Genomic DNA, 12528 nt, shown 5'->3' on the forward strand with positions numbered 1-12528 from the left:
AATTAAAATTTTATACAATTTTTTTATGATCTCTTAGTAGCTTACATCACATATATCTGGTATACCTTCGTCTTTAAAATATTCTAAAAAATATACGCAGTTTTATAAAAATCGAATTTATTCAGAAGATGAAGCTATTTGCCTGCAAACATTTTAAAGCTTAGTTTGATTAACAGCCACGTACAAAATGATCATTTTAAAAACTTTGAAAAGGTTCAAAACCATATTCCTGTTTCAATTTTCACCCTTAAAGTCCTAAAGGACTGTAACGTTTTAGAACTGTAATTTTAGCACAAAAAGTATCGTATGAGGGTCCAAGTTCGTAGTATAGATTAAAATTAAACTAAGTTTTGTTCAAATGGATTTAATCGTTTCTGCGTTATTTATGTCAACAAAAAAGTAGATACTGTTTTGGCGCCGATAAACATTACAGTGACCTCAAAAATAGTCAAAATAAATTTAATGTATAGAACTGAATCAAGTATATTTTTATTAAAGTATAGATAAGTATAGATTTAAGGCTTAACACGCATTATGTGCGGTTTTATTAGAAATATTTTCTACTAGAACAAATTTAGATAAGTGTTAAGAAAGTAGCAAACTAACTAATTATTTTGTTAAGTCTGTCCTGCATAACCTAGAATTTCATTATAAGCGTAAACTAGTCTAGGTTTTATGACATTATTTGCATGGTTATTATAATAGTTTCTTTTAGAACAAATCCGAGATATTGTGTTTTTAAGAAGAGGCAGAGAAGAGTTAATTAGCGCCTAGTTAAAGTATATAGTTAAGTCTTTCTTGCATAAAATAAAAGGTGACATATAATGAAGTGCGGACCTGCTTTCGAATGAGGGACAATGAGTTGAATATTTAAACCTAACTTTCGACCTTCTAGACGAAAAAAAAAAAAAAAGAAATAAGGACGTCCTCGTGTTTAAGATATCCAAGGTCAAGCTCTCGAAAATTGTTTTTTGCAAATATCTCTTTATATTTGTTTATTTGAAATGGTTTTTAAAGCTATTTATTTCAATTTTATTTACATCTTTAATAGCATCTGCTTAGACATAAGCCTAACTTTACATTTTAAAACCATTGCGATAAAAAAGCATTATGTAAGGTATTATAACATACTGTCCTCGTAAATACGTTCACGAAACACAAACATATACACAAAAAATGTAAAAAAAGGTTAGTATTTTTTCACCTTATGTGATTTATCACAAAATTTTGCTGTTCTCAACTGTTTCCAGATTTCCCGAATCTAAAAATGGGTACGCATAACTGTATGTTGGTCCACGCAAGTATTTATCTTGTTTGTGATCTTTTAAGGGTTGGGTTACTTTTCCTCTCAGTAATCCTAGATTTAGTAATCTTAGAAATTATTTTCATTCATTATTTTATGAAAGCACATAATATTTTAATTTAATACGTTTTTTATTCAAATTATCGCGAGTGAAACCGCTGGCACATCTAGACTGTGATATTATACCATTTAAGGGTAGGGTTACTTCTACGAACAATCCTGCGGTATCCCAGGTAAACCTTCTTTTTTTTTTAAAAACTTCCAGTAGCTGGAATGAATCTAAGAGATTGTTTCAAAAATATCTATTTTGTGAAAAGGTGAATGAAATCTGATAAATTACAATTTTTATGAAATGTATCTAAGCCCGGCAGTGGGATATTACAGACTGAAGCGCAGCGCGTTGCATATCTACATAAACACACTAGGTATGATTTTATGATTTGCATAATAACTCTAAAATTTTACAGTTTTTAATAGTCATTGACGATAACATTTGATACCGTGGCAGGAAGTTCAGAGAGGCCACGCATTATATACGCTATTATATATACAGAATATGTAATAAATCCTGATAACCGCTTTACGTGACTATGAAATATTTTTAATAGAAAATCTGTATCGTGGGTATCCTGTATAATAGGGGGGAGGGGGTTGGTGTAAACATGGACAATAAACAAGCACAAACGTCCACACGACTACAAAAATCTATATGGCCAATACAAATATTTCTCATGAGTAGGGATCGAACCCCACGACCACAAGCGCAACAGCTCATGCTGTAACTGGTGCGGAAACGCGTCGCCAAATTACATTACCATATAGAAAAATGAGCGCCTATTTATTATAGGAGTTTAAAAAAGTACCTTTCTTTTTTACTGCAGCAGCTTTGATGTATTCGCTACTATTATGACGTAATTTTGTAATTTTTAGTTGAGACAAAAAGTTTAATCTTTTATCTTCATTAGAACCCATTATAAGTTTCCCCGCAGTTAATGAAGAAAACGGAACCACAAACAAGTTTGTTGTACTTGTGTTTATTTGTTTGGACGAATATTGTTTTGATAGAAGAAATTTATCAAGTAAATTTAATTTTTTATATGGCTCAAAATACTTTTTAAGCGCTCTGTAAACAATAAGGCTATTTGTCAAACATTGCGTGTTTTCAAATGTTTGTTTTAGTGTGCGTGTTAACAAACATAGTAGAAGAGAAATGCAACAAATAATTAATGTTTATTTTACATGAGTACATGTTTGGATTATTTACAGTTTTTTTTTTTTTGTCGAAATGTTGACAATAAATTTGAAGACTTGCACCGATGCTTGTTTCAATGTTGGAATTGGAATGGAATTCAATTCCAACATTGAAACAAGCTGAAAAGAGTTCTGTAGAAAAAATTAAATCTACATTATCTTTTAGCTCTTAAATTGTAAAGTGCAAATATGTATAATGTTATAAAATGTTATAAATACATTATTAATAAAAACCAAAAAAATCTAAAAAGAAAAAGCACAGATGTATAATTCAAACAAGTCCATTCGTTAATATTGAAGTATACCGCTTGCGTACATTGACAGAAATAATTCAAGAGAAAATAATAGAACTTCGTTCAAGGCCACATTTAAATTTAATGTCGTATTTTTATTCGAGCTCAGGTTACATCATGTATCATCATATGATGTATTGGTATTTGAATTGTATTGTTTGATGAGAACAATTTTCAATTTCGTATGACCTAGTGAACTACAGAACATAATCTATCCATCCTACCAAATTTTAATTGCATCACAATCACATGAGTATACAGAAGATGACTTTCTTGAAATCGTTTCAAAAGGCTTAAGCACAAAAGTTATCATTTCAAAAAAAAAAATTAAATTATATATATTACGGGTACACCAAAAGAAATAGTAAGAAGTCAATAATTCAGAATCCCCAAGCTGTTTTAATGTAGTACGGCGCCAACGCGACTGCGAATTTGTCTCTATGCGGATTTTTTTCGTATATGCTTATATTGGATGCGGTTTTAGTAAAGCTGCGGTAGCTTAAAGAACAAAGGTACTGTTTATATTATACTAGCTAACAGCCATCATATTTTTTCGTGCATAGATCGATAATTTAACCTTAAAAAATTAACGTTGTTTTCTATCAAAAGCTTATGCTTGTCGAGTGGTCCTATTTAAATTTGAACGAGGTCTGACGAGTAGTTTATAAGTTATCACTAAGTATGCGTATTTAATTGACTTCGATTATGTCGGTGATGTTCGCATATTATAACTTGTCGATGTAAATTGTAGTCGTTTTTTTGGTTGAGAAGTAACATGCTAAATCTACATTAGTGAGTGAACAAACACTATTTATTTATTTAATATTAACCTTATCTGACAAAAACGAATCCACTAACATGTGATTCTGCGATTCATTTCTATTCTTTTCTCTCTAACTTTGCCTTCTAGCGATAAATTTTTTTGCTATACCTACCGGATAATCAGCGTTTAAAATTGTTCAAAAAAGTTTTGACTACATATATACTTATATTATATATTTTATATTTCAAACCTGTAAATCTAACACTATATTTTTAGGAACATAGAATGCATTGTGAGCTAATTTATACGATAAATCTCACGTGTATTTCAAAAAGATCATACGAATAAACTAACTAGTAACATCTAGCTGTATTCGAGCTGCACTTAATTAAGTAAAATAGCAAACCTCAACCACAATGATATACAAAATTTCGTAGAATGTTTCGTAAGACAACAATGCTTTTGAATAAAACTTTAGACATCAAATTAACAATAAAACTAGATCAAACCGGATCTAAACTAACTAATGATAAAACTTTCTCGCACAGCGTCAGAGCTGTTATAGCTTGTGTTAGGAAATGTAGCAAAATTTAAGAGATATGTCTACCTACATAATAACATTCTATCTCAGTGTACATTGCTCCTGTATTTAAAGTGACATACACGAATACAAAACACATATTTTCTTTGATATGCAATAAGTTTCTAACTATTGTTATTAGCACGTGCACTCTATAAAAATATGTCGCATGTCAAAAATCATATATCTCTAAATATTTTTTAACCGACTCCAAAAAAGGACGAGGTTCTCAATTCGACTGTATTTTTCGCTTGCGAGAAAATAGCTATATACAAAGGATATTGGCGTCGTTTGGCAACTGGCTTTTGTACTGCCAAAAATTTCAAAACATTTTTTCCCCTATTTTTTTTTTGAAAATGTAATATAGCCTAAGTTATCGGCAGATAATTTAGCTTTCCAACAGTGAAAGGATTTTTCGAATCGGTTCAGTAGTTTCGGAGCCTATTTAATTCAAACAAACAATCAAATCTTTCCTCTTTATAATATTAGTATAGATACACATGTATGTTTTTCAACTGTGAGTGTTTTGTATGTTTATGAACACAATATGTGTATGTTATGGACACCAACCAGTAGGCGTAAAGCTTTCATATTAAGATATCCATGACAGATGACATCATTGTCTAATAAATTCGTTTATGGCATGTATGATATATATCTGTTTTTTAGCTCGATCCTTATTTATATTAAACCAAATGCCGAGAATTGACTTTAAAAAAGATTCCTAATTTTATTATATTTAAATTTCATAACAATAATAAAAATTGCGAGTATTTTTTTATTAACACAGACATAACAGTAAAATATGACATTTTTACTTAACGTATTATTATACTAACTTCAATGCTATTTTATGTCTGTAACTTTTCCTCAACTTGGAACGAAACTTACTAAACACATACATGATAAGGAAAACCTTTTGACTAAGATGAAAGCTGACATAATTAGCAACTCCAAAGGAGGAAAGGTAATTTACGCAGTATTCTCATTACCTTTTCTTGACTTCTTTTCAAATAAGATAATGGAGCTTTCTTGAAGAGGATTTATGATAATTGTGTTTGCTCGCAAACGAAAAAATCAGTCTTCAATTACAATTAACTCATAAAGTAGTCGTCAGATTTCAATCAAGTTGAAATAGAACTACATTACAAGTACATCTTATTATTTAAATGAAATAATCGAAATCGGTCTATCTAGTAAAAAGGAATGAGGTATGTATACTACAATGATGGTTGACGAAAAAATAGTCAAGTAAATTTAAGTAAATTGTTGGAGATTAAATCAAAAAGTTCTTGTCAGATCTTGATTAAATTTAAATGCGACCACATGACAAACACCACCTGTCGATTGAAAAGTCGAATCAAATTGTGAACCTCCTTCTTTTTTAAGTCGGCAAAAAAACACAAAGAACATAAACTCGTAAATGAAAATCTCATGTTTTATTTAGAGGCTTCTAAAGAGTGATCTATTTATTACACTACTAGACAGAGACCGATATATTCAGAAAACTAGAATTCTAATTTGGAATTATCTGAAAGTGGAGTTTGAACTTTGCCGTTATAACCGACTTAAAAAAGGCTGAGTTTCTCAGTTTTTTTTTTTATGTTTGTCACCTCATAACTTTTTTCTGGGTCGCCCATTTCGATGACTTTTTAAATGGAAAGCTGATGACTGTCATGTAGTCGCATTTCAATTTGATCGAGATGTACAAAGTAACTGATAGTTATCTGTTAATAAGTATTTCACTGTCTTTTAAATCAACGAATTATTTTGTATTACTTGTCGACGTACGAGTATATTGAAGTCGGCATTTTTTCCACCTTTTGGTATGCAGTTACCGTAGTATGAACGCTAGCAACAAAATGAGCATCCTGAGCGGGTTTGCCGACCCTTCCTATGAGGTCTTGTTACTTTTTTAAAATCAAATTTGAGGGCTTTATCGCAAGGGCGATTATGTCGCCCTGGTTAGGAGACTTAGATTATTACATATACATAACTTAAGTTCTCTTATCCACTAACTTAACATTCAGGCCAAGTCTTAGAGTGGGTCAGCCAGAATACTATTAGATCTTCCCAACTCGTTAATAAAAGAACATCTATCTCTGATGTCCTTGTTCCGGGCACATTCCATAAATATGTGGTAGAAGTCATCAACAATATTACAGACGGAGCAATTCGGGGATGTAATTTTCCGCATTAGAAATAAGAATTATATGTGTCGGAACGAAAGGTCTTGCTACTTTATGCGCCACTGTAGGACCGTACTGATTAGCCACCTGTATTATTTGGCTGTGATCTGGGTAAAGTTCACATACTCTACTACTATTAATCTACTATATAAAAAAAAAAATCAACGCGATATCTAATCCGTTTTTTTCAATCTTTAATTTTTTAAGCATATGTGTTCAAAAATAATTACGTTCCTTACTGCAAATATTAGACAATTTAATTAAAATGATAAGTCAAAAATAATAACGTAAGCTATAGACATAATTTTAATACTATTTAATCAAATAAATTAAGAATATAGAAATTTTTAAAAGTCATTACAGTTATATACAACAGTTATGCGGACTACAAAAAATTATTTGAGATGAGAATGTTATTAACCACTGGCTAGTATTAAAAAGAGAATATAAGAAAAGTATATGCGGTCACAAATAACAAAAAAATGTCTTATAAAGTAAGTTGTGAAAAGGAATTTTGCAAATGTCTCATCAATTTTTTTTATTGCTTCAGTGCTGAATTTTGAGGGCATAATCTTAACATTGTTCTTTGCTTTTAATCCAAGGAAATAAATTGTTGTTTATTATATGCGTGAAGGGTTTATATTTAAATTTATATTTCTACCAAGAACGAATATTTTTTTCTTTTTACTATAAACATTGAATAATACAACAATAAACAATGAATAAAACTCTGGACACGTTGAATAACAGTAATTTGAATAAAAAAATGCTCGTAAAATAATGGTCCACCCAGTAAAGTACTGAGTCAAACTGAATGAATTTTTATAGGACCATTTGAAAATAATTCCCCATATCGGACAACATGACAAATACGGGAGCACCACCTTTTGATTTAAAAAATCATCGAAATCGGTCCATCCAGAAATTTTTGAGGTAACATACATAAACAAATACAGTCGAATTGAGAACCTCCTCCTTTTTTTTAAGTCAGTTCAAATTTTTTTTAAATCAAGTTGATATCCTCCTCCTTTTTGAAGCCGGTTAAAAATATAACGTCATACTGATATTCTGACGATGTTTAGGCGCAACTGCTGTGACACTGTTGCGCTGGCCATCGCGTGTTCGATCATCGTTCATGGCAAATATTTTTATATGCCATACGGATGGTAGCCATAGTCATGTATTTGTATTTGTGTAATACATGTACTTCGGGACCCCGATACAAGAGCAAATCCTAGTGGAGGGCCTTAACTGAGGCTTATAATGAAATATTTATAAAATGTTACTTCCACAACTTTAATAAAAATAAAAAATAAAACAACATGAGCTTTGCGGGATCAACGGTGATAAATTTCGGTCGTCGACTTTTGATGGTTAACGCTCCGACTATTCATTTCGTAATTCAAGCTCGAACTAAGGAAGATTATGTGATATTTAATGGCCCATAACGCTTTCCAATAATTGAGTTACCTAACAGTAAAAGCAAATAACAAAACGATTGTAATAACGGAAAGTAAAACATACAAATACTAAAAGCTATAGCATAGTGTTCAAACACAAGAATTAGATTTTTTCTGTTTTCTTCATAGTTTGTATTCGTGGATACAAACTGAAGAATATAGAGAATACAGAGTTACTAAATTCCTAATTAATTTCAGAATAATGCTTAACCAATTGTAACTTTGAAACTGACCCTTTTGAACAAACTGTCGCAGTTTAGGCAAAAAGTTACAAATAATTTTAGAGCTATAACGCCGAATAGGATGGCATTGGGTATTTCATTTTCTAAATTCTATTCCCCACTCCCTTTTGAAAAAAAAGTACTCTGCCCAGTAGCGGGACGTATACGACTTAGTTACTTTTCATTTACACGTTTTAACCACTAATATTTAAAGCACAGGTATAAATTTCTTAAATCTTTATAGAGATTGTATCAGACATTAGTTAATATTTCTTTTAATATTAATTTTGGGAGAATATTCCTACGGCATTTACAGATATGTGAAATTTCTTGCGGAAAAAATCTCGCAACAGAGTTTGATTGGTAATACAACTGATATAAAAACAGAAAATGAATCGAAATAAATAAACAAAACTGTGAAATACAATAACACTTAATTTAGAGAAGAAACAGTCTTAGAACTGCAAAGCAGTAGGCATTATGAGTTAAAATATTTCTTTAAAAGTAGTATTAGCTCTAAGACTAGAAAGTTGACCTACATTCAAGCCTAAAATACCAAGTAGATAGAAATAAAAGGTAGGTATAATACCCACGGGAACTAAATAATACATTTTGTCTGAACGAGAAACGTAATTTATATTATCCAGGGTTTGGGCGTTTTCTGTTTACGATAAATACATTGTAAATGAACGTAATTGTTCCATTACATGAAACAAAGTGTCAGTTACCTGTCCAATTTTCTTAAGAACTCGCGTTACGTGTGTATATTTATTTGATAGACATGCTATTTCTCAAACTTTTATTTTATAACAACGTCATTATCATCATTCAGACGTTAATTTATCTATACATCTATAGAAATACTATAAAATTGGAGAATTGGATACTAACAAAATTGGAGTGTCTATTAGTAATATTAAAATAACTGCTTTATACTAAATGCATATGGATGTATACACGGTACATATACCAAAATAACATTTTTTACAATTTTTGTTTGTCTGTCTGTTTGTTCCAGCAAGTAATTTCAGAAACAGCTAGACCGATTTTGACGGGACTCTCATTGAAAGATAGCTGATGTAGTAAAGAGTAACACAGGCTACTTTTATTTTAGAAATTTATTTATTTTATAGATCTGCAAAGTGAGCAATAAAATAAATTCCACGAGGACGAAGTTGCGAGCATAGCTAGTATTAATATATATTTTATTTTATTTATTTTATTAAAAACTTCAGTTCACGAAGTTACGAAATAAATAAATTTCTAAAAATAAAACTAGCCCAAGTTACTCTTTATTACATCAGCTATCTGTCAATGAAAATCCCATCAAAATCCGTCCAGCTGTTTTAGAGAACACGGAACAAATAGACAGACAGACAAATTTTTTAAAAAATGATATTTTCGTATATATACCATGAATACATCCATATGCATTTAGTAAAAAGTGGTTATTTTAATATTACAGACACTCCAATTTTATTTATTTGTATAGGTTTCATATATTTTAATATTTGAGACCTTAATATTCTGACATGATCCCTATATATTGTACTACTATTCAATCCAAAATATCTCTGATAAACAATTTATTTAAAACTGTCATATCATGTGCTGACTAAATAAGAAAACTCATTTACAAGATAATTCAATTCTATTATGTATTACTAGACTCCCCCATACGAGATTTTGATTGTATTTCTCCAATATTTCCATTGTAGTCTTGTTACTTTGGTAGGTTACGCGTAATAAAATTTAGATGTTTACATTCTTATACAAATAATCTAACATAAGTATTAGATTTTATTTAGTTTACGTTATTAATACGCTTGATATCACATTTGTATTTAAACCAAATAAGCGTTGTTTACTACAACCTTAAGATTGTGACCGAAATAGTTTTTTTTTTGCTTGGTTTTTGTCGTTTTCTTTTGTTTTTGTGCCTCCTATTAAGGAATTGAACACGCTGCTTTACTGTAGATTTGAAATATAAGGTAAATAAAAATAGACACATATTTTTTTATAATTTTCTAACACTTCTTTTTCATAAGATAAACATATCAAAGTATTGTAGGACAAAGTATAACATTTATACGATGTTAACAAAAAAAAAGGTAGTCACCAACACAATATTACATATATAGGATACATTACCTATAAAAGAAGGAATCAATACATATAATAAAAATGTAACGGGTCACTGTCTCTACATTTAGGATATATGAGAAAAAATATTATTGGGACCTTTATCAACGCAAATAGCACCCAAAACAATAATTGCGAGAATTTTTGTCTGTTTGTCTGTGCGTTTGTGCACGCTAATCTCAGAAACAGCTTAACCGATTTAGATGTGGTTTTTAGTGTTTGTTTCATGTCAATCGGTTCATAAATAAAAAAGTTATGCCGATTTAAAGAATTACGTTGAACATGTAAAGTCACTATTCCACACGGACGAAGTCTAGCACAACTAGTACTTTAATAAAATATTTATTTTATCTCTGTAATTAAGTCCTTAACTGTATTTAAAACATTTACAATTTGTACAATTTATAATGGCTACGACACTGTTAGGCAAGTAACATTTTATCATTTGGTTCAATGTCTCTAGAGTTGCATCCTTCGTAATCTCATTTTTCTTCTTTATATTAAGGATCCTGTCACGTAGTATTTATCTTCTTTGCTCGGTATTAATATTGATGACTCCCAGTGTAAGCCTTCCCCTAGAATGTAATCATTGATTTTTTGCTGTACACGCGATGTCAGTCCACAGATAAACAATGTTACCACCCTTTCTGAATATTACATAAAAACTCTAGTTTATTCAAACCCCTTGTCATAGCTATATATTTATTTACCGCTAAGTATGACATGAATTTATTATAAAAAATTACACGTTTTTTTTTCATTACTAGACTTGCTTATCCCGCGATTTTGCCCGAAGGTAAATTTTCCTTTTTTTTTTTATGTCACTAGGTCGGCAGACAAGCATACGGCTCACCTGATTGTAAGCGATTACCGTAGCTTATAGACACCTGCACCACCAGAATCATCGAAAGTGCGTTGCCGACCCTATTCCCAATCCCAGGAGCTCTGGTCATCTTACTCACCAACAGTAAAACAATACTTCGAGTACCATTTTTAATCGACTTCAAAACAGGAGGAGGTTTCTCAATTAGACCTATATTTTTTTTTAAGTGTGGTCGCGGATAACTTCGTCGTTTACGAAGCGATTGGTTTCCTTATTAGGCTACCACCCTTGGGTGGTATCATGATAAGGAAGCCAGGATCTGATAATAGCATCCTAGAGAAATCGAGTGGAACCTTCGAAAATCGTAGTGATGACTTGTGCGTTTGTTAATTTTTTTCGTCTACTTACGTTGTATAACTTGTCGATGTTATTGAAGTCAGTTTTTTACGTTTGCTAGCAAACACAATTATTATTACTCAGGAAATTTATTCTCAAAATAAAACACTTTTTTATTAAGTGTCGATATAAAAAGTTTCTTGGTTTTACCTTCGATGATGGCGAATTTTCATATAAGCTTGCAAGTCTAATTAAATTTTTTCATTTTTTGTCTATATAAAACGAAACGTCCCTAACATCTACTCTATGTCTATATCAAATTTCACCTCTCTCTTCAAATTGGTCCAGTGATTTAGACGTTAAAGCGTTATAGACACAGTTTCTTCAGCAATTATAATAGTAGTAGGAATAGAGATATATAAATATAAACATTTATATAATATGTAACAAAAATTAAATTTACTGGACCATAAAATAGACACAAACTACTTCTTTATTAATTTGTTATTTCCCTTTATAGAACCGAGCTTTAACGAAGACATTTTGAACTGACATTTTCACTCATTCATTTGGATTAATGAAATTCAATTGTACAAAATAACACGAATGATTTCACCAATATCAGGTAGAATGGAGAAGACACGAAAAAGCCGACATTTTAAGACGTCTAATGATAACATCGAATGTTGATGTACAGCTGTAATTTGATATCAATTTAGATTTTGGTTATTGGGCACGATATATTAATACGTGAAGCAAAAACTTTGTACCCCTTTTTACGAAAATTGCGCGGACGGAGGTGTATGAAATTTTGTACACTTATAATTTATAAAGAGACGAGTGCAGAATGCTAATATTTTTTTAATTATGCATAAAAATATATTAAATCAATAAAAAAAAACAATACACACTACCATGTATTTGACACACACACGCATATTATACAGTTGAGTGTCAAAGTCTGTAGTCAAATTGAAAAATGAAAAAAAGGTTCTTTATTTTCAAAAATTTTTCGTTTTCTTTAATTTAAATTTTTAATTGTGGTTGAAATTAGAGCTCTGGGCGACCAATAGTTTTTATTTAAAGCTAAAGAGTTTATTTTATTTAGATAATCATTGGATTTATTAAATCAATTATCAATATGTTAATATTAACACTTGATTCTAC

This window comes from Melitaea cinxia, chromosome 22, assembly GCF_905220565.1.
Source record: "Melitaea cinxia chromosome 22, ilMelCinx1.1, whole genome shotgun sequence".
Taxonomy (NCBI): domain Eukaryota; kingdom Metazoa; phylum Arthropoda; class Insecta; order Lepidoptera; family Nymphalidae; genus Melitaea; species Melitaea cinxia.